At 41.6% G+C, this 18,916-nt stretch overlaps 64 pseudogenes; all 64 read right to left on the reverse strand.

Annotated features, from left to right (window-relative positions):
• Nucleotides 1–37: 37 nt before the first annotated feature.
• Nucleotides 38–156, reverse strand: LOC142738072 (5S ribosomal RNA; annotated as a pseudogene).
• A 67-nt stretch (nucleotides 157–223) lies between these two features.
• Nucleotides 224–342, reverse strand: LOC142706528 (5S ribosomal RNA; annotated as a pseudogene).
• A 67-nt stretch (nucleotides 343–409) lies between these two features.
• LOC142718779 (5S ribosomal RNA) lies at nucleotides 410–528 on the reverse strand (annotated as a pseudogene).
• A 67-nt stretch (nucleotides 529–595) lies between these two features.
• On the reverse strand, nucleotides 596–714 carry LOC142737377 (5S ribosomal RNA; annotated as a pseudogene).
• Nucleotides 715–780: 66 nt separating this feature from the next.
• On the reverse strand, nucleotides 781–899 carry LOC142707131 (5S ribosomal RNA; annotated as a pseudogene).
• Nucleotides 900–966: 67 nt separating this feature from the next.
• LOC142738226 (5S ribosomal RNA) lies at nucleotides 967–1,085 on the reverse strand (annotated as a pseudogene).
• Nucleotides 1,086–1,152: 67 nt separating this feature from the next.
• LOC142733988 (5S ribosomal RNA) lies at nucleotides 1,153–1,271 on the reverse strand (annotated as a pseudogene).
• Nucleotides 1,272–1,341: 70 nt separating this feature from the next.
• Nucleotides 1,342–1,460, reverse strand: LOC142736452 (5S ribosomal RNA; annotated as a pseudogene).
• Nucleotides 1,461–1,527: 67 nt separating this feature from the next.
• On the reverse strand, nucleotides 1,528–1,646 carry LOC142725588 (5S ribosomal RNA; annotated as a pseudogene).
• Nucleotides 1,647–1,899: 253 nt separating this feature from the next.
• Nucleotides 1,900–2,018, reverse strand: LOC142735865 (5S ribosomal RNA; annotated as a pseudogene).
• A 67-nt stretch (nucleotides 2,019–2,085) lies between these two features.
• LOC142738238 (5S ribosomal RNA) lies at nucleotides 2,086–2,204 on the reverse strand (annotated as a pseudogene).
• A 253-nt stretch (nucleotides 2,205–2,457) lies between these two features.
• LOC142683732 (5S ribosomal RNA) lies at nucleotides 2,458–2,576 on the reverse strand (annotated as a pseudogene).
• Nucleotides 2,577–2,643: 67 nt separating this feature from the next.
• LOC142670025 (5S ribosomal RNA) lies at nucleotides 2,644–2,762 on the reverse strand (annotated as a pseudogene).
• A 67-nt stretch (nucleotides 2,763–2,829) lies between these two features.
• On the reverse strand, nucleotides 2,830–2,948 carry LOC142690554 (5S ribosomal RNA; annotated as a pseudogene).
• Nucleotides 2,949–3,015: 67 nt separating this feature from the next.
• On the reverse strand, nucleotides 3,016–3,134 carry LOC142674553 (5S ribosomal RNA; annotated as a pseudogene).
• Nucleotides 3,135–3,201: 67 nt separating this feature from the next.
• LOC142738251 (5S ribosomal RNA) lies at nucleotides 3,202–3,320 on the reverse strand (annotated as a pseudogene).
• Nucleotides 3,321–3,387: 67 nt separating this feature from the next.
• LOC142674564 (5S ribosomal RNA) lies at nucleotides 3,388–3,506 on the reverse strand (annotated as a pseudogene).
• Nucleotides 3,507–3,573: 67 nt separating this feature from the next.
• LOC142738262 (5S ribosomal RNA) lies at nucleotides 3,574–3,692 on the reverse strand (annotated as a pseudogene).
• Nucleotides 3,693–3,759: 67 nt separating this feature from the next.
• On the reverse strand, nucleotides 3,760–3,878 carry LOC142735754 (5S ribosomal RNA; annotated as a pseudogene).
• Nucleotides 3,879–4,131: 253 nt separating this feature from the next.
• Nucleotides 4,132–4,250, reverse strand: LOC142737768 (5S ribosomal RNA; annotated as a pseudogene).
• Nucleotides 4,251–4,689: 439 nt separating this feature from the next.
• LOC142698171 (5S ribosomal RNA) lies at nucleotides 4,690–4,808 on the reverse strand (annotated as a pseudogene).
• Nucleotides 4,809–5,061: 253 nt separating this feature from the next.
• On the reverse strand, nucleotides 5,062–5,180 carry LOC142705567 (5S ribosomal RNA; annotated as a pseudogene).
• Nucleotides 5,181–5,251: 71 nt separating this feature from the next.
• LOC142697738 (5S ribosomal RNA) lies at nucleotides 5,252–5,370 on the reverse strand (annotated as a pseudogene).
• A 67-nt stretch (nucleotides 5,371–5,437) lies between these two features.
• Nucleotides 5,438–5,556, reverse strand: LOC142678366 (5S ribosomal RNA; annotated as a pseudogene).
• A 67-nt stretch (nucleotides 5,557–5,623) lies between these two features.
• On the reverse strand, nucleotides 5,624–5,742 carry LOC142666819 (5S ribosomal RNA; annotated as a pseudogene).
• Nucleotides 5,743–5,809: 67 nt separating this feature from the next.
• On the reverse strand, nucleotides 5,810–5,928 carry LOC142738274 (5S ribosomal RNA; annotated as a pseudogene).
• A 254-nt stretch (nucleotides 5,929–6,182) lies between these two features.
• Nucleotides 6,183–6,301, reverse strand: LOC142735774 (5S ribosomal RNA; annotated as a pseudogene).
• Nucleotides 6,302–6,554: 253 nt separating this feature from the next.
• Nucleotides 6,555–6,673, reverse strand: LOC142730920 (5S ribosomal RNA; annotated as a pseudogene).
• A 67-nt stretch (nucleotides 6,674–6,740) lies between these two features.
• Nucleotides 6,741–6,859, reverse strand: LOC142736764 (5S ribosomal RNA; annotated as a pseudogene).
• A 67-nt stretch (nucleotides 6,860–6,926) lies between these two features.
• Nucleotides 6,927–7,045, reverse strand: LOC142693899 (5S ribosomal RNA; annotated as a pseudogene).
• A 253-nt stretch (nucleotides 7,046–7,298) lies between these two features.
• Nucleotides 7,299–7,417, reverse strand: LOC142671904 (5S ribosomal RNA; annotated as a pseudogene).
• A 245-nt stretch (nucleotides 7,418–7,662) lies between these two features.
• Nucleotides 7,663–7,781, reverse strand: LOC142734794 (5S ribosomal RNA; annotated as a pseudogene).
• A 67-nt stretch (nucleotides 7,782–7,848) lies between these two features.
• On the reverse strand, nucleotides 7,849–7,967 carry LOC142734317 (5S ribosomal RNA; annotated as a pseudogene).
• Nucleotides 7,968–8,220: 253 nt separating this feature from the next.
• On the reverse strand, nucleotides 8,221–8,339 carry LOC142737176 (5S ribosomal RNA; annotated as a pseudogene).
• A 67-nt stretch (nucleotides 8,340–8,406) lies between these two features.
• On the reverse strand, nucleotides 8,407–8,525 carry LOC142734805 (5S ribosomal RNA; annotated as a pseudogene).
• Nucleotides 8,526–8,592: 67 nt separating this feature from the next.
• Nucleotides 8,593–8,711, reverse strand: LOC142736767 (5S ribosomal RNA; annotated as a pseudogene).
• Nucleotides 8,712–8,778: 67 nt separating this feature from the next.
• LOC142705534 (5S ribosomal RNA) lies at nucleotides 8,779–8,897 on the reverse strand (annotated as a pseudogene).
• A 253-nt stretch (nucleotides 8,898–9,150) lies between these two features.
• On the reverse strand, nucleotides 9,151–9,269 carry LOC142671915 (5S ribosomal RNA; annotated as a pseudogene).
• Nucleotides 9,270–9,514: 245 nt separating this feature from the next.
• Nucleotides 9,515–9,633, reverse strand: LOC142734816 (5S ribosomal RNA; annotated as a pseudogene).
• Nucleotides 9,634–9,700: 67 nt separating this feature from the next.
• Nucleotides 9,701–9,819, reverse strand: LOC142734328 (5S ribosomal RNA; annotated as a pseudogene).
• A 253-nt stretch (nucleotides 9,820–10,072) lies between these two features.
• Nucleotides 10,073–10,191, reverse strand: LOC142737177 (5S ribosomal RNA; annotated as a pseudogene).
• A 67-nt stretch (nucleotides 10,192–10,258) lies between these two features.
• Nucleotides 10,259–10,377, reverse strand: LOC142734827 (5S ribosomal RNA; annotated as a pseudogene).
• A 67-nt stretch (nucleotides 10,378–10,444) lies between these two features.
• LOC142677638 (5S ribosomal RNA) lies at nucleotides 10,445–10,563 on the reverse strand (annotated as a pseudogene).
• A 67-nt stretch (nucleotides 10,564–10,630) lies between these two features.
• On the reverse strand, nucleotides 10,631–10,749 carry LOC142738125 (5S ribosomal RNA; annotated as a pseudogene).
• A 455-nt stretch (nucleotides 10,750–11,204) lies between these two features.
• Nucleotides 11,205–11,323, reverse strand: LOC142730897 (5S ribosomal RNA; annotated as a pseudogene).
• Nucleotides 11,324–11,578: 255 nt separating this feature from the next.
• LOC142689032 (5S ribosomal RNA) lies at nucleotides 11,579–11,697 on the reverse strand (annotated as a pseudogene).
• A 67-nt stretch (nucleotides 11,698–11,764) lies between these two features.
• On the reverse strand, nucleotides 11,765–11,883 carry LOC142675080 (5S ribosomal RNA; annotated as a pseudogene).
• Nucleotides 11,884–12,136: 253 nt separating this feature from the next.
• On the reverse strand, nucleotides 12,137–12,255 carry LOC142729735 (5S ribosomal RNA; annotated as a pseudogene).
• A 67-nt stretch (nucleotides 12,256–12,322) lies between these two features.
• LOC142692740 (5S ribosomal RNA) lies at nucleotides 12,323–12,441 on the reverse strand (annotated as a pseudogene).
• A 439-nt stretch (nucleotides 12,442–12,880) lies between these two features.
• Nucleotides 12,881–12,999, reverse strand: LOC142735735 (5S ribosomal RNA; annotated as a pseudogene).
• A 67-nt stretch (nucleotides 13,000–13,066) lies between these two features.
• On the reverse strand, nucleotides 13,067–13,185 carry LOC142732832 (5S ribosomal RNA; annotated as a pseudogene).
• A 67-nt stretch (nucleotides 13,186–13,252) lies between these two features.
• LOC142699121 (5S ribosomal RNA) lies at nucleotides 13,253–13,371 on the reverse strand (annotated as a pseudogene).
• A 67-nt stretch (nucleotides 13,372–13,438) lies between these two features.
• LOC142738286 (5S ribosomal RNA) lies at nucleotides 13,439–13,557 on the reverse strand (annotated as a pseudogene).
• Nucleotides 13,558–13,624: 67 nt separating this feature from the next.
• On the reverse strand, nucleotides 13,625–13,743 carry LOC142735755 (5S ribosomal RNA; annotated as a pseudogene).
• Nucleotides 13,744–14,717: 974 nt separating this feature from the next.
• Nucleotides 14,718–14,836, reverse strand: LOC142675665 (5S ribosomal RNA; annotated as a pseudogene).
• A 1,136-nt stretch (nucleotides 14,837–15,972) lies between these two features.
• LOC142737854 (5S ribosomal RNA) lies at nucleotides 15,973–16,091 on the reverse strand (annotated as a pseudogene).
• A 799-nt stretch (nucleotides 16,092–16,890) lies between these two features.
• LOC142706251 (5S ribosomal RNA) lies at nucleotides 16,891–17,009 on the reverse strand (annotated as a pseudogene).
• Nucleotides 17,010–17,448: 439 nt separating this feature from the next.
• Nucleotides 17,449–17,567, reverse strand: LOC142679938 (5S ribosomal RNA; annotated as a pseudogene).
• Nucleotides 17,568–17,820: 253 nt separating this feature from the next.
• LOC142709502 (5S ribosomal RNA) lies at nucleotides 17,821–17,939 on the reverse strand (annotated as a pseudogene).
• A 67-nt stretch (nucleotides 17,940–18,006) lies between these two features.
• On the reverse strand, nucleotides 18,007–18,125 carry LOC142736486 (5S ribosomal RNA; annotated as a pseudogene).
• Nucleotides 18,126–18,192: 67 nt separating this feature from the next.
• On the reverse strand, nucleotides 18,193–18,311 carry LOC142666598 (5S ribosomal RNA; annotated as a pseudogene).
• Nucleotides 18,312–18,378: 67 nt separating this feature from the next.
• On the reverse strand, nucleotides 18,379–18,497 carry LOC142738074 (5S ribosomal RNA; annotated as a pseudogene).
• Nucleotides 18,498–18,564: 67 nt separating this feature from the next.
• On the reverse strand, nucleotides 18,565–18,683 carry LOC142706539 (5S ribosomal RNA; annotated as a pseudogene).
• A 67-nt stretch (nucleotides 18,684–18,750) lies between these two features.
• LOC142718901 (5S ribosomal RNA) lies at nucleotides 18,751–18,869 on the reverse strand (annotated as a pseudogene).
• Nucleotides 18,870–18,916: the final 47 nt, after the last annotated feature.

The raw sequence follows: 18,916 nt of genomic DNA on the forward strand, positions 1-18,916 counted from the left end.
ATCGATTGTGAAACAAAATCTAAACGACATAATAAAAAGACAACCGCACCACGTATTCCCAGACAGTCTCCCACACTGGTACTAGCTAGGCCTTAAGCTGTGTAACTTCTGCGATCTGACGAGAGCAGGCACATTCAGCTTAGAATGGCCATTGACATTAAATGCTTTAATCCATAGTCCTTTTTAATCGAATTTGAAACAAAATCTAAACGACATAATAAAAAGTCAACCGCACCTTGTATTCCCAGACAGTCTCCCACACTGGTACTAGCGAGGCGTTAAGCTGTGTAACTTCTGCGATCTAACGAGAGCAGGCACATTCAGCTTAGAATGGCCATTGACATTAAATGCTCTAATCCATAGTCCTTTTTAATCGATTGTGAAACAAAATCTAAACGACATAATAAAAAGTCAAACGCACCACGGATTCCCAGACAGTCTCCCACACTGGTACTAGCGAGGCCTTAAGCTGTGTAACTTCTGCGATCTGACGAGAGCAGGCACATTCAGCTTAGAATGGCCTTTGACATTAAAAGCCTTAATCCATAGTCCTATTTAATCTATTGTGAAACAAAATCTAAACAACATAATAAAAAGTCAACCGCACCACGGATTCCCAGACAGTCTCCCACACTGGTACTAAGGAGGCCTTAAGCTGTGTAACTTCTGCGATCTGACGAGAGCAGGGACATTCAGCTTAGAATGGCCATTGACATTAAAGGCTTTAATCCATAGTCCTTTTTAATCGATTGTGAAACAAAATCTAAACGACATAAAAAAATTCAACCGCACCACGGATTCCCAGACAGTCTCCCACACTGGTACTAGCGAGGCCTTAAGCTGTGTAACTTCTGCATTCTGACCAGAGCAGGCACATTCAGCTTAGAATGGCCATTGACGTTAAATGCTTTAATCCATAGTCCTATTTAATCTATTGTGAAACAAAATCTAAACGACATAATAAAAAGTCAACCGCACCACGGATTCCCAGACAGTCTCCCACACTGGTACTAGCGAGGCCTTAAGCTGTGTAACTTCTGCGATCTGACGAGAGCAGGCACATTCAGCTTAGAATGGCCATTGACATTAAATGCTTTAATCCATAGTACTTTTTAATCGATTGTGAAACAAAATCTAAACGACATAATAAAAAGTCAACCGCACCACGGATTCCCAGACAGTCTCCCACACTGGTACTAGCGAGGCCTTAAGCTGTGTAACTTCTGCGATCTGACGAGAGCAAGCACATTCAGCTTAGAATGGCCATTGACATCAAAAAATGCTTTAATCCATAGTCCTTTTTAATCGATTGTGAAACAAAATCTAAACGACATAATAAAAAGTCAACCGCACCACGGATTCCTAGACAGTCTCCCACACTGGTACTAGCGAGGCCTTAAGCTGTGTAACTTCTGCGATCTGACGAGAGCAGGCACATTCAGCTTAGAATGACCATTGACATTAAAAGCCTTAATCCATAGTCCTATTTAATCTATTGTGAAACAAAATCTAAACAACATAATAAAAAGTCAACCGCACCACGGATTCCCAGACAGTCTCCCACACTGGTACTAGCGAGGCCTTAAGCTGTGTAACTTCTGCGATCTGACGAGAGCAGGGACATTCAGCTTAGAATGGCCATTGACATTAAAGGCTTTAATCCATAGTCCTATTTAATCGATTGTGAAACAAAATCTAAACGACATAATAAAAATTCAACCGCACCACGGAATCCCAGACAGTCTCCCACACTGGTACTAGCGAGGCCTTAAGCTGTGTAACTTCTGCGTTCTGACCAGAGCAGGCACATTCAGCTTAGAATGGCCATTGACATTAAATGCTTTCATCCATAGTACTTTTTAATCGATTGTGAAACAAAATCTAAACAACATAATAAAAAGTCAACCGCACCACGGATTCCCAGACAGTCTCCCACACTGGTACTAGCGAGGCCTTAAGCTGTGTAACTTCTGCGATCTGACGAGAGCAGGCACATTCAGCTTAGAATGGCCATTGATATTAGATGCTTTAATCCATAGTACTTTTTAATCGATTGTGAAACAAAATCTAAACGACATAATAAAAAGTCAACCGCACCACGGATTCCCAGACAGTCTCCCACACTGGTACTAGCGAGGCCTTAAGCTGTGTAACTTCTGCGATCTGACGAGAGCAGGCACATTCAGCTTAGAATGGCCATTGACGTTAAATGCTTTAATCCATAGTCCTATTTAATCTATTGTGAAACAAAATCTAAACGACATAATAAAAAGTCAAACGCACCACGGATTCCAAGACAGTCTCCCACACTAGTACTAGCGAGGCGTTAAGATGTGTAACTTCTGCGATCTAACGAGAGCAGGAACATTCAGCTTAGAATGGCCATTGGCATTAAATGCTTTAATCCATAGTCCTTTTTAATCGATTGTGAAACAAAATCTAAACGACATAATAAAACGTCAACCGCACCACCGATTCCCAGGCAGTCTCCCACACTGGTACTAGCGAGGACTTAAGCTGTGTAACTTCTGCGATCTGACGAGAGCAGGCACATTCAGCTTAGAATGGCCATTGACATTAAAAGCCTTAATCCATAGTCCTATTTAATCTATTGTGAAATAAAATCTAAACAACATAATAAAAAGTCAACCGCACCACGGATTCCCAGACAGTCTCCAACACTGGTACTAGCGAGGCCTTAAGCTGTGTAACTTCTGCGATCTGACGAGGGCAGGCACATTCAGCTTAGAATGGCCATTGACATTAAATGCTTTAATCCATAGTCCTTTTTAATCGATTGTGAAACAAAATCTAAACGACATAATAAAAAGTCAACCGCACCACGGATTCCCAGACAGCCTCCCACACTGGTACTAGCGAGGCCTTAAGCTGAGTAACTTCTGCGATCTGACGAGAGCAGGGACATTCAGCTTAGAACGGCCATTGACATTAAATGCTTTAATCCATAGTCCTTTTTAATCGATTGTGAAACAAAATCTAAACGACATAATAAAAATTAAACCGCACCACGGATTCCCAGACAGTCTCCCACACTGGTACTAGCGAGGCCTTAAGCTGTGTAACTTCTGCGATCTGACGAGAGCAGGCACATTCAGCTTAGAATGGCCATTGACGTTAAATGCTTTAATCCATAGTCCTATTTAATCTATTGTGAAACAAAATCTAAACGACATAATAAAAAGTCAACCGCACCACGGATTCCCAGACAGTCTCCCACACTGGTACTAGCGAGGCCTTAAGCTGTGTAACTTCTGCGATCTGACGAGAGCAGGCACATTCAGCTTAGAATGGCCATTGACATTAAATGCTTTAATCCATAGTCCTTTTTAATCGATTGTGAAACATAATCTAAACGACATAATAAAAATTAAACCGCACCACGGATTCCCAGACAGTCTCCCACACTGGTACTAGCGAGGCCTTAAGCTGTGTAACTTCTGCGATCTGACGAGAGCAGGCACATTCAGCTTAGAATGGCCATTGACACTTAATGCTTTAATCCATAGTCCTATTTAATCTATTGTGAAACAAAATCTAAACGACATAATAAAAAGTCAACCGCACCACGGATTCCCAGACAGTCTCCCACACTGGTACTAGCGAGGCCTTAAGCTGTGTAACTTCTGCGATCTGACGAGAGCAGGCACATTCAGCTTAGAATGGCCATTGACACTAAATGCTTTAATCCATAGTCCTTTTTAATCGATTGTGAAACAAAATCTAAACGACATAATAAAAAGGCAACCGCACCACGGATTCCCAGACAGTCTCCCACACTGGTACTAGCGAGGCCTTAAGCTGTGTAACTTCTGCGTTCTGACGAGAGCAGGCACATTCAGCTTAGAATGGCCATTGGCGTTAAATGTTTTAATCCATAGTCCTATTTAATCTATTGTGAAACAAAATCTAAACGACATAATAAAAAGTCAGCCGGACCACGGATTCCAAGACAGTCTCCCACACTGGTACTAGCGAGGCCTTAAGCTGTGTAACTTCTGCGCTCTGACGAGAGGAGGCACATTCAGCTTAGAATGGCCATTGACACTAAATGCTTTAATCCATAGTCCTTTTTAATCGATTGTGAAACAAAATCTAAACGACATAATAAAAAGGCAACCGCACCACGGATTCCCAGACAGTTTCCCACACTGGTACTAGCGAGGCCTTAAGCTGTGTAACTTCTGCGTTCTGACGAGAGCAGGCACATTCAGCTTAGAATGGCCATTGGCGTTAAACGTTTTAATCCATAGTCCTATTTAATCTATTGTGAAACAAAATCTAAACGACATAATAAAAAGTCAGCCGGACCACGGATTCCAAAACAGTCTCCCACACTGGTACTAGCGAGGCCTTAAGCTGTGTAACTTCTGCGATCTGACGAGAGCAGGCACATTCAGCTTAGAATGGCCATTGACATTAAATGCTTTAATCCATAGTCCTTTTTAATCGATTGTGAAACAAAATCTAAACGACATAATAAAAAGAAAACCGCGCCACGGATTCCCAGACAGTCTCCCACACTGGTACTAGCGAGGCCTTAAGCTGTGCAACTTCTGCGATCTGACGAGAGCAGGGACATTCAGCTTAGAATGGCCATTGACATTAAATGCTTTAATCCATAGTCCTTTTTAATCGATTGTGAAACAAAATCTAAACGACATAATAAAAAGTCAACCGCACCACGGATTCCCAGACAGTCTCCCACACTTGTACTAGCGAGGCCTTAAGCTGTGCAACTTCTGCGATCTGACGAGAGCAGGGACATTCAGCTTAGAATGGCCATTGACGTTAAATGCTTTAATCCATAGTCCTATTTAATCTATTGTGAAACAAAATCTAAACGACATAATAAAAAGTCAACCGCACCACGGATTCCCAGACAGTCTCCCACACTAGTACTAGCGAGGCGTTAAGCTGTGTAACTTCTGCGATCTAACGAGAGCAGGCACATTCAGCTTAGAATGGCCATTTGCATTAAATGCTTTAATCCATAGTCCTTTTTAATCGATTGTGAAACAAAATCTAAACGACATAATAAAAAGTCAACTGCACCACAGATTCCCAGACAGTCTCCCACACTGGTACTAGCGAGGCCTTAAGCTGTGTAACTTCTGCGATCTGACGAGAGCATTCACATTCAGCTTAGAATGGCCATTGACATCAAAAAAATGCTTTAATCCATAGTCCTTTTTAATCGATTGTGAAACAAAATCTAAACGACATAATAAAAAGTCAACTGCACCACGGATTCCCAGACAGTCTCCCACACTGGTACTAGCGAGGCCTTAAGCTGTGTAACTTCTGCAATCTGACGAGAGCAGGGACATTAAGCTTAGAATTGCCATTGACATTAAATGCTTTAATCCATAGTCCTTTTTAATCGATTGTGAAACAAAATCTAAACGACATAATAAAAATTCAACCGCACCACGGATTCCCAGACAGTCTCCCACACTGGTACTAGCGAGGCCTTAAGCTGTGTAACTTCTGCAATCTGACGAGAGCAGGCACATTCAGCTTAGAATGGCCATTGACGTTAAATGCTTTAATCCATAGTCCTATTTAATCTATTGTGAAACAAAATCTAAACGACATTATAAAAAGTCAACCGCACCACGGATTCCCAGACAGTCTCCCACACTGGTACTAGCGAGGCGTTAAGCTGTTTAACTACTGCGATCTAACGAGAGCAGGCACATTCAGCTTAGAATGGCCATTAACATTAAAGGCTTTAATCCATAGTCCTTTTTAATCGATTGTGAAACAAAATCTAAACGACATAATAAAAAGTCAACCGCACCACGGATTCCCAGACAGTCTCCCACACTGGTACTAGCGAGGCCTTAAGCTGTGTAACTTCTGCGATCTGACGAGAGCAGGCACATTCAGCTTAGAATGGCCATTGACATTAAATCCTTTAATCCATAGTCCTTTTTAATCGATTGTGAAACAAAATCTAAACGACATAATAAAAAGTCAACCGCACCATGGATTCCCAGACAGTCTCCCACACTGGTACTAGCGAGGCCTTAAAGCTGTGTAACTTCTGCGATCTGACGAGAGCAGGGACATTCAGCTTGGAATGGCCATTGACATTAAATGCTTTAATCCATAGTCCTTTTTAATCGATTGTGAAACAAAATCTAAACGACATAATAAAAATTCAACCGCACCACGGATTCCCAGACAGTCTCCTACACTGGTACTAGCGAGGCCTTAAGCTGTGTAACTTCTGCGATCTGACGAGAGCAGGGACTTTCAGCTTAGAATGGCCATTGACATTAAAAGCCTTAATCCATAGTCCTATTTAATCTATTGTGAAACAAAATCTAAACAACATAATAAAAAGTCAACCGCACCACGGATTCCCAGACAGTCTCCCACACTGGTACAAGCAAGGCCATAAGCTGTGTAACTTCTGCGATCTGACGATAGCAGGCACATTCAGCTTAGAATGGCCATTGCCATTAAATGCTATAATCCATAGTCCTTTTTAATCGATTGTGAAACAAAATCTAAACGACATAATAAAAGTTCAACCGCACCACGGATTCCCAGACAGTCTCCCACACTGGTACTAGCGAGGCCTTAAGCTGTGTAACTTCTGCGTTCTGACGAGAGCAGGCACATTCAGCTTAGAATGGCCATTGACGTTAAATGCTTTAATCTATAGTCCTATTTAATCTATTGTGAAACAATATCTAAACGACATAATAAAAAGTCAACCACACCACGGATTCCCAGACAGTCTCCCACACTGGTACTAGCGAGGCCTTAAGCTGTGTAACTTCTGCGATCTGACGAGAGCAGGCACATGCAGCTTAGAATGGCCATTGACATTAAATTCTTTAATCCATAGTCCTTTTTAATCGATTGTGAAACAAAATCTAAACGACATAATAAAAAGTCAACCGCACCACGGATTCCCAGACAGTCTCCCACACTAGTACTACCGAGGCCTTAAGCTGTGTAACTTCTGCGATCTGACGAGAGCAGGTACATTCAGCTTAGAATGGCCATTGACATTAAATGATTTAATCCATAGTCCTTTTTAATCGATTGTGAAACAAAATCTAAACGACATAATAAAAATTCAACCGCACCACGGATTCCCAGACAGTCTCCCACACTGGTACTAGCGAGGCGTTAAGCTGTGTAACTTCAGCGATCTAACGAGAGCAGGCACATTCAGCTTAGAATGGCCATTGACATTAAATGCTTTAATCCATAGTCCTTTTTAATCGATTGTGAAACAAAATCTAAACGACATAATAAAAAGTCAACCGCACCACGGATTCCCAGACAGTCTCCCACACTGGTACTAGCAAGGCCATAAGCTGTGTAACTTCTGCGATCTAACGAGAGCAGGCACATTCAGCTTAGAATGGCCATTGACATTAAATGCTTTAATCCATAGTCCTATTTAATCTATTGTGAAACAAAATCTAAACAACATAATAAAAAGTCAACCGCACCACGGATTCCCAGACAGTCTCCCACACTGGTACTAGCGAGGCCTTAAGCTGTGTAACTTCTGCGATCGCAGGGACATTCAGCTTAGAATGGCCATTGACATTAAATGCTATATTCCATAGTCCTTTTTAATCGATTGTGAAACAAAATCTAAACGACATAATAAAAATTCAACCGCACCACGGATTCCCAGACAGTCTCCCACACTGGTACTAGCGAGGCCTTAAGCTGTGTAACTTCTGCGTTCTGACGAGAGCAGGCACATTCAGCTTAGAATGGCCATTGACGTTAAATGCTTTAATCTATAGTCCTATTTAATCTATTGTGAAACAAAATCTAAACGACATAATAAAAAGTCAACCGCACCACGGATTCCCAGACAGTCTCCCACACTGGTACTAGCGAGGCCTTAAGCTGTGTAACTTCTGCGATCTGACGAGAGCAGGCACATTCAGCTTAGAATTGCCATTGACATTAAATGCTTTAATCCATAGTCCTTTTTAATCGATTGTGAAACAAAATCTAAACGACATAATAAAAAGTCAACCGCACCACGGATTCCCAGACAGTCTCCCACACTGGTACAAGCAAGGCCATAAACTGTGTAACTTCTGCGATCTGACGATAGCAGGCACATTCAGCTTAGAATGGCCATTGACATTAAAAGCCTTAATCCATAGTCCTATTTAATCTATTGTGAAACAAAATCTAAACAACATAATAAAAAGTCAACCGCACCACGGATTCCCAGACAGTCTCCCACACTGGTACTAGCGAGGCCTTAAGCTGTGTAACTTCTGCGATCTGACGAGAGCAGGGACATTCAGCTTAGAATGGCCATTGATATTAAATGCTATAATCCATAGTCCTTTTTAATCGATTGTGAAACAAAATCTAAACGACATAATAAAAATTCAACCGCACCACGGATTCCCAGACAGTCTCCCACACTGGTACTAGCGAGGCCTTAAGCTGTGTAACTTCTGCGTTCTGACGAGAGCAGGCACATTCAGCTTAGAATGGCCATTGACGTTAAATGCTTTAATCTATAGTCCTATTTAATCTATTGTGAAACAAAATCTAAACGACATAATAAAAAGTCAACCACACCACGGATTCCCAGACAGTCTCCCACACTGGTACTAGCGAGGCCTTAAGCTGTGTAACTTCTGCGATCTGACGAGAGCAGGCACATGCAGCTTAGAATGGCCATTGACATTAAATTCTTTAATCCATAGTCCTTTTTAATCGATTGTGAAACAAAATCTAAACGACATAATAAAAAGTCAACCGCACCACGGATTCCCAGACAGTCTCCCACACTAGTACTACCGAGGCCTTAAGCTGTGTAACTTCTGCGATCTGACGAGAGCAGGTACATTCAGCTTAGAATGGCCATTGACATTAAATGATTTAATCCATAGTCCTTTTTAATCGATTGTGAAACAAAATCTAAACGACATAATAAAAATTCAACCGCACCACGGATTCCCAGACAGTCTCCCACACTGGTACTAGCGAGGCGTTAAGCTGTGTAACTTCAGCGATCTAACGAGAGCAGGCACATTCAGCTTAGAATGGCCATTGACATTAAATGCTTTAATCCATAGTCCTTTTTAATCGATTGTGAAACAAAATCTAAACGACATAATAAAAAGTCAACCGCACCACGGATTCCCAGACAGTCTCCCACACTGGTACTAGCAAGGCCATAAGCTGTGTAACTTCTGCGATCTAACGAGAGCAGGCACATTCAGCTTAGAATGGCCATTGACATTAAATGCTTTAATCCATAGTCCTATTTAATCTATTGTGAAACAAAATCTAAACAACATAATAAAAAGTCAACCGCACCACGGATTCCCAGACAGTCTCCCACACTGGTACTAGCGAGGCCTTAAGCTGTGTAACTTCTGCGATCGCAGGGACATTCAGCTTAGAATGGCCATTGACATTAAATGCTATATTCCATAGTCCTTTTTAATCGATTGTGAAACAAAATCTAAACGACATAATAAAAATTCAACCGCACCACGGATTCCCAGACAGTCTCCCACACTGGTACTAGCGAGGCCTTAAGCTGTGTAACTTCTGCGTTCTGACGAGAGCAGGCACATTCAGCTTAGAATGGCCATTGACGTTAAATGCTTTAATCTATAGTCCTATTTAATCTATTGTGAAACAAAATCTAAACGACATAATAAAAAGTCAACCGCACCACGGATTCCCAGACAGTCTCCCACACTGGTACTAGCGAGGCCTTAAGCTGTGTAACTTCTGCGATCTGACGAGAGCAGGCACATTCAGCTTAGAATTGCCATTGACATTAAATGCTTTAATCCATAGTCCTTTTTAATCGATTGTGAAACAAAATCTAAACGACATAATAAAAAGTCAACCGCACCACGGATTCCCAGACAGTCTCCCACACTGGTACAAGCAAGGCCATAAACTGTGTAACTTCTGCGATCTGACGATAGCAGGCACATTCAGCTTAGAATGGCCATTGACATTAAAAGCCTTAATCCATAGTCCTATTTAATCTATTGTGAAACAAAATCTAAACAACATAATAAAAAGTCAACCGCACCACGGATTCCCAGACAGTCTCCCACACTGGTACTAGCGAGGCCTTAAGCTGTGTAACTTCTGCGATCTGACGAGAGCAGGGACATTCAGCTTAGAATGGCCATTGATATTAAATGCTATAATCCATAGTCCTTTTTAATCGATTGTGAAACAAAATCTAAACGACATAATAAAAATTCAACCGCACCACGGATTCCCAGACAGTCTCCCACACTGGTACTAGCGAGGCCTTAAGCTGTGTAACTTCTGCGTTCTGACGAGAGCAGGCACATTCAGCTTAGAATGGCCATTGACGTTAAATGCTTTAATCTATAGTCCTATTTAATCTATTGTGAAACAAAATCTAAACGACATAATAAAAAGTCAACCACACCACGGATTCCCAGACAGTCTCCCACACTGGTACTAGCGAGGCCTTAAGCTGTGTAACTTCTGCGATCTGACGAGAGCAGGCACATGCAGTTTAGAATGGCCATTGACATTAAATTCTTTAATCCATAGTCCTTTTTAATCGATTGTGAAACAAAATCTAAACGACATAATAAAAAGTCAACCGCACCACGGATTCCCAGACAGTCTCCCACACTAGTACTACCGAGGCCTTAAGCTGTGTAACTTCTGCGATCTGACGAGAGCAGGCACATTCAGCTTAGAATGGCCATTGACATTAAATGCTTTAATCCATAGTCCTTTTTAATCGATTGTGAAACAAAATCTAAACAACATAATAAAAAGTCAACCGCACCACGGATTCCCAGACAGTCTCCCACACTTGTAGTAGCGAGGCCTTAAGCTGTGCAACTTCTGCGATCTGACGAGAGCAGGGACATTCAGCTTAGAATGGCCATTGACATTAAATCCTTTAATCCTTTAATCCTTTAATCCATAGTCCTATTTAATCTATTGTGAAACAAAATCTAAACGACATAATAAAATGTCAACCGCACCACGGATTCCCAGACAGTCTCCCACACTGGTACTAGCGAGACGTTAAGCTGTGTAACTTCTGCGATCTAACGAGAGCAGGCACATTCATCTTAGAATGGCCATTGACATTAAATGCTTTAATCCATAGTCCTTTTTAATCGATTGTGAAACAAAATCTAAACGACATAATAAAAAGTCAACCGCACCACGGATTCCCAGACAGTCTCCCACACTGGTACTAGCGAGGCCTTAAGCTGTGTAACTTCTGCGATCTGATGAGAGCAGGCACATTCAGCTTAGAATGGCCATTGACATTAAAAACCTTAATCCATAGTCCTATTTAATCTATTGTGAAACAAAATCTAAACAACATAATAAAAAGTCAACCGCACCACGGATTCCCAGACACTTTTTCCCACACTGGTACTAGCGAGGCCTTAAGCTGTGTAACTTCTGCGATCTGACAAGAGCAGGGACACTCAGCTTAGAATGGCCATTGACATTAAATGCTTTAATCCATAGTCCTTTTTAATCGATTGTGAAACAAAATCTAAACGACATAATAAAAATTCAACCGCACCACGGATTCCCAGACAGTCTCCCACACTGGTACTAGCGAGGCCTTAAGCTGTGTAACTTCTGCGATCTGACGAGAGCAGGGACATTCAGATTAGAATGGCCATTGACATTAAAAGCCTTAATCCATAGTCCTATTTAATCTATTGTGAAACAAAATCTAAACAACATAATAAAAAGTCAACCGCACCACGGATTCCCAGACAGTCTCCCACACTGGTACTAGCGAGGCCTTAAGCTGTGTAACTTCTGCGATCTGACGAGAGCAGGGACATTCGGCTTAGAATTGCCATTGACGTCAAATGCTTTAATCCATAGTCCTATTTAATCTATTGTGAAACAAAATCTAAACGACATAATAAAAAGTCAACCGCACCACGGATTCCCAGACAGTCTCCCACACTGGTACTAGCAAGGCCATAAGCTGTGTAACTTCTGCGATCTGACGATAGCAGGCACATTTAGCTTAGAATGGCCATTGACATTAAAAGCCTTAATCCATAGTCCTATTTAATCTATTGTGAAACAGAATCTAAACAACATAATAAAAAGTCAACCGCACCACGGATTCCCAGACAGTCTCCCACACTGGTACTAGCGAGGCCTTAAGCTGTGTAACTTCTGCGATCTGAAGAGAGCAGGCACATTCAGCTTAGAATGGCCATTGACATTAAAAGCCTTAATCCATAGTCCTATTTAATCTATTGTGAAACAAAATCTAAACAACATAATAAAAAGTCAACCGCACCACGGATTCCCAGACAGTCTCCCACACTGGTATTAGCGAGGCCTTAAGCTGTGTAACTTCTGCGATCTGACGAGAGCAGGGACATTCAGCTTAGAAGGGCCATTGACATTAAATGATTTAATCCATAGTCCTTTTTAATCGATTGTGAAACAAAATCTAAACGACATAATAAAAATTCAACCGCACCACGGATTCCCAGACAGTCTCCCACACTGGTACTAGCGAGGCGTTAAGCTGTGTAACTTCAGCGATCTAACGAGAGCAGGCACATTCAGCTTAGAATGGCCATTGACATTAAATGCTTTAATCCATAGTCCTTTTTAATCGATTGTGAAACAAAATCTAAACGACATAATAAAAAGTCAACCGCACCACGGATTCGCAGACAGTCTCCCACACTGGTACAAGCAAGGCCATAAGCTGTGTAACTTCTGCGATCTGACGATAGCAGGCACATTCAGCTTAGAATGGCCATTGACATTAAAAACCTTAATCCATAGTCCTATTTAATCTATTGTGAAACAAAATCTAAACAACATAATAAAAAGTCAACCGCACCACGGATTCCCAGACAGTCTCCCACACTGGTACTAGCGAGGCCTTAAGCTGTGTAACTTCTGCGTTCTGACGAGGGCAGGCACATTCAGCTTAGAATGGCCATTGACGTTAAATGCTTTAATCTATAGTCCTATTTAATCTATTGTGAAACAAAATCTAAACGACATAATAAAAAGTCAACCACACCACGGATTCCCAGACAGTCTCCCACACTGGTACTAGCGAGGCCTTAAGCTGTGTAACTTCTGCGATCTGACGAGAGCAGGCACATTCAGCTTAGAATGGCCATTGACACTTAATGCTTTAATCCATAGTACTTTTTAATCGATTGTGAAACAAAATCTAAACGACATAATAAAAATTAAACCGCACCACTGATTCCCAGACAGTCTCCCACACTGGTACTAGCGAGGCCTTAAGCTGTGTAACTTCTGCGATCTGACGAGAGCAGGCACATTCAGCTTAGAATGGCCATTGACTTTAAATGCTTTAATCCATAGTCCTATTTAATCTATTGTGAAACAAAATCTAAACGACATAATAAAAAGTCAACCGCACCACGGATTCCCAGACAGTCTCCCACACTGGTACTAGCGAGGCCTTAAGCTGTGTAACTTCTGCGATCTGACGAGAGCAGGCACATTCAGCTTAGAATGGCCATTGACACTAAATGCTTTAATCCATAGTCCTTTTTAATCGATTGTGAAACAAAATCTAAACGACATAATAAAAAGGCAACCGCACCACGGATTCCCAGACAGTCTCCCACACTGGTACTAGCGAGGCCTTAAGCTGTGTAACTTCTGCGTTCTGACGAGAGCAGGCACATTCAGCTTAGAATGGCCATTGGCGTTAAATGTTTTAATCCATAGTCCTATTTAATCTATTGTGAAACAAAATCTAAACGACATAATAAAAAGTCAGCCGGACCACGGATTCCAAGACAGTCTCCCACACTGGTACTAGCGAGGCCTTAAGCTGTGTAACTTCTGCGCTCTGACGAGAGCAGGCACATTCAGCTTAGAATGGCCATTGACACTAAATGCTTTAATCCATAGTCCTTTTTAATCGATTGTGAAACAAAATCTAAACGACATAATAAAAAGGCAACCGCACCACGGATTCCCAGACAGTCTCCCACACTGGTACTAGCGAGGGCTTAAGCAGTGTAACTTCTGCAATCTGACCAGAGCAGGCACATTCAGCTTAGAATGGCGATTGACATTAAATGCTTTAATCCATAGTCCTTTTTAATCGATTTTGAAACAAAACCTAAACGACATAATAAAAAGTCAACCGCACCACGGATTCCCAGACAGTCTACTGAGGCTACAAGCTGTGAAACTTCTGCGATCTGACGAGAGCAGGCACATTCAGCTTAGAATGGCCATTGACAATAAATGCTTTAATCCATAGTCCTTTTTAATCGATTGTGAAACAAAATCTAAACAACATAATTAAAAGTCAACTGCACCACTGATTCCCAGACAGTCTCCCACATTAGTACTAGCGAGGACTTAAGCTGTGTAACTACTGCAGTCTGACGAGAGCAGGCACATTCAGCTTAGAATGGCCATTGACATTAAATGCTTTAATCCATAGTCCTTTTTAATCGATTGTGAAACAAAATCTAAACGACATAATAAAAAGTCAACCTTACCACGTATTCCAAGACAGCCTCCCACACTGGCACTAGCGAGGCCTTAAGCTGTGTAACTTGACTAGAGCAGGCTCATTCAACTTAGAATGGCCATTGACATTAAATGCTTTAATCCATAGTCCTTTTTAATCGAATTTGAAACTAAATCTAAACGACATAATAGAAAGTCAACCGCACCACGGATTCCCAGACAGTCTCCCACACTGGTACTAGCGAGGACTTAACCTGTGTAACTTCTGCGATCTGACGAGAGCAGGCACATTCAGCTTAGAATGGCCATTGACATTAAATGCTTTAATCCATAGTTCTTTTTAATCGATTGTGAAACAAAATCTAAACGACATAATAAAAAGTCAAATGCACCACGGCTTCCCAGACAGTCTCCCACACTGGTATTAGCGAGGCCTTAAAGGAACAGTGTCACCTAAATTTTTTTTTTTAATATGTTAAAGATGTTAGTGCTTTATTAAAAACGTTTGGATTAATTTGTGTGTTTGTGTGTTACTTTTTATTACACTTTTTCTTCCCTATGGGGGCTGCCATTTTTTTTTCCATTTCTGTATGTGTAGATTAACGACACATACAGACATGGAATACGGCAGCTCCAGTCCCATAGGGACTGCGAACGGGGCCCGTTCCATACACTATCGTGTACGCTGCTGTGTGGGAACGGCGCATGCGCCGCTCCCACACAGTTCAATTTGAAATGCGCGCCGTCCGGCGCCATTTTCCTGTGGACCGGAAGTCGCGGCCGGACAGTAAGATTACTACTTCCGGTCGCGGATTGCGGACTTGTGCACATGGAGCAGCGGCAGCAGACGGAGCGGATGGACCGGAGGGAGCGGCGGAGACTGGAGCAGGTAAGTTATTTCTATGTATGTTCGTGTTTCAGTGTGTGTTTACTACTGTATGTAAACCTACTACACTGTGTGTTAGCTCAAAAAATGGCGACACACAGTGTAGGAGGTTAGACCGTTCAAACCCCTCGTTTCTCCCGGCACTAGCCAGGATAAAGGAGGGGGGGGATTCTGAGAGCTCACTAGAGCGAGGGATTTTTACCCAATTTTGCAGCATAAAGCAATGTGGTTGCTTTACCACATGCAATGCTGCAATTTTGGGAATGGCTCCATCCAGTGACCAGCACAGGGAAATGTTATAAATTGAATCCAATTTATAATATTTCCTGACTCTTGAAAAAAAAATAAAAAATTAGAACAATGTTTAATCACCTACACACTAAATGTTTAACTAATAAAAACAAAACATGTTTTGCTGGCAACACATTCCCTTTAAGCAGTGTAACTTCTGCAATCTGACGAGAGCAGGCACATTCAGCTTAGAATGGCCATTGACATTACATGCTTTAATCCATATTCCTTTTTAATCGATTGTGAAACAAAATCTAAACGACATAATAAAAAGTCAACCGCACCACAGACTCCCAGACAGTCTCCCACACTAGTACTAGTGAGGCCTTAAGCTGTGTAGCTTCTGCGATCTGGTGAGAGCAGGAACATTCAGCTTAGAATGGCCATTGACATTAAATGCTTTAATCCATAGTTCTTTTTAATCGATTGTGAAACAAAATCTAAACGACATAATAAAAAGGCAACCCCACCACGGATTACCAGACGGTCTCCCACACTGCTCCTAGCGAGCCCTTAAGCTGTGTAACTTCTGTGATCTGACGAGAGCAGGCACATTCAGCTTAGAATGGCAATAGACATTAAATGCTTTAATCCATAGTCCTTTTTAATCGATTGTGAAACAAAATCTAAACGACATAATAAAAAGGCAACCGCACCACTGATTCCAAGACAGTCTCCCACACTCGTACTAGCGAGGTCTTAAGCTGTATAACTTGACTAGAGCAGGCACATCCAGCTTAGAATGGCCATTGACATTAAATGCTTTAATCCATAGTCCTTTTTAATTGATTGTGAAACAAAATCTAAACAACATAATAAAAAGTCAACCACACCACGGATTCCCAGACAGTCTCCCACACTGGTAGTAGCGAGGCCTTAAGCTGTGTAACTTATGTGATCTGACGAGAGCAGGCACATTCAGCTTAGAATGGCCATTGACATTAAATGCTTTAATCCATAGTCCTTTTTAATTGAATGTGAAACAAAATCTAAACCTAATAAAATGTCAACCGCACCACAGATTCCCAGACAGTCTCCCACACTGGCACTAGCGAGGTCTTAAGCTGTGTAACTTCTGCGATCTGACGAGAGCAGAAAAATTCAGCTTAGAATGTCCATTGACATTAAATGCTTTAATCCATAGTCCTTTTTAATCGATTGTGAAACAAAATCTAAACGACATAATAAAATGTCAACTACACCACGGATTCCCAGACAGTCTCCCACACAGGTACTAGCGAGGCCTAAAGCTGTGTCAGTTCTGCGATCTGATGAGAGCAGGGACATTCAGCTTAGAATAGCCATTGACATTAAATGCTTTAATCCATAGTCCTTTTTAATCGAATGTGAAACAAAATCTAAACGACATAATAAAAAGTCAACCGCACCACGGATTCCCAGACAGTCTACCACACTGGTACTAGCTAGGCCTTAAGCTGTGTAACTTCTGAGAACTGACAAGAGCAGGCACATTCAGCTTAGAATAGCCATTGACATTAAGTGCTTTAATCCATAGTCCTTTTTAATCGATTGTGAAACAAAATCTAAACGACATAATAAAAAGTCAACCCCACCACATATTCCCAGACAGTCTCCCACACTCGTACTAGCGAGGCCTAAAGCTGTGTAACTTCTGCGAACTGACGAGAGCAGGCACATTCAGCTTAGAATGGCCATTGACATTAAATGCTTTAATCCATAGTCCTTTTTAATCAAATTTGAAACAAAATCTAAACGACATAATAAAAAGTCAACCACACCACGTATTCCCAGACAGTCTCCCACACTGGTACTAGCTAGGCCTTAAGCTGTGTAACTTCTGCATTCTGACGAGAGCAGGCACATTCAGCTTAGAATGGCCATTGACATTAAATGCTTTAATCCATAGTCCTTTTTAATCGATTGTGAAACAAAATCTAAACGACATAATAAAAAGTCAACCACACCACGGATTCCCAGACAGTCTCCCCCATTTGTACTAGCGAGGCCTTATGCTGTGTAACTTCTGCAATCTGACGAGAGCCGGCACATTCTGCTTAGAATGGCCATTGACATTAAATGTTTTAATCCATAGTCCTTTTTAATAGATTGTGAAACAAAATCTAAACGACATAATAAAAAGGCAACCGCACCACTGATTCCAAGACAGTCTCCCACACTGGTACTAACGAGGCCTTAAGCTGTGTAACTTCTGCGAACTGACGAGAGCAGGCACATTCAGCTTAGAATGGCCATTGACATTTAATGCTTTAATCCATAGTCCTTTTTAATCGAATATGAAACAAAATCTAAACGACATAATAAAATGTCAACCGCACCACGTATTCCCAGACAGTCTCCCACACTGGTACTAGCTAGGCCTTAAGCTGTGTAACTTCTGCGATCTGACGAGAGCAGGCACATTCAGCTTAGAATGGCCATTGACATTAAATGCTTTAATCCATAGTCCTTTTTAATCGAATTTGAAACAAAATCTAAACGACATAATAAAAAGTCAACCGCACCTTGTATTCCCAGACAGTCTCCCACACTGGTACTAGCTAGGCCTTAAGCTGTGTAACTTCTGCGATCTGACGAGAGCAGGCACATTCAGCTTAGAACGGCCATTGACATTAAATGCTTAAATCCATAGTCCTTTTTAATCGATTGTGAAACAAAATCTAAACGACATAATAAAAAGACAACCGCACCACGTATTCCCAGACAGTCTCCCACACTGGTACTAGCTAGGCCTTAAGCTGTGTAACTTCTGCGATCTGACGAGAGCAGGCACATTCAGCTTAGAATGGCCATTGACATTAAATGCTTTAATCCATAGTCCTTTTTAATCGAATTTGAAACAAAATCTAAACGACATAATAAAAAGTCAACCGCACCTTGTATTCCCAGACAGTCTCCCACACTGGTACTAGCGAGGCGTTAAGCTGTGTAACTTCTGCGATCTAACGAGAGCAGGCACATTCAGCTTAGAATGGCCATTGACATTAAATGCTCTAATCCATAGTCCTTTTTAATCGATTGTGAAACAAAATCTAAACGACATAATAAAAAGTCAAACGCACCACGGATTCCCAGACAGTCTCCCACACTGGTACTAGCGAGGCCTTAAGCTGTGTAACTTCTGCGATCTGACGAGAGCAGGCACATTCAGCTTAGAATGGCCTTTGACATTAAAAGCCTTAATCCATAGTCCTATTTAATCTATTGTGAAACAAA

This window comes from Rhinoderma darwinii, chromosome 1 (assembly GCF_050947455.1).
Source record: "Rhinoderma darwinii isolate aRhiDar2 chromosome 1, aRhiDar2.hap1, whole genome shotgun sequence".
In the NCBI taxonomy this organism is placed as follows: domain Eukaryota; kingdom Metazoa; phylum Chordata; class Amphibia; order Anura; family Rhinodermatidae; genus Rhinoderma; species Rhinoderma darwinii.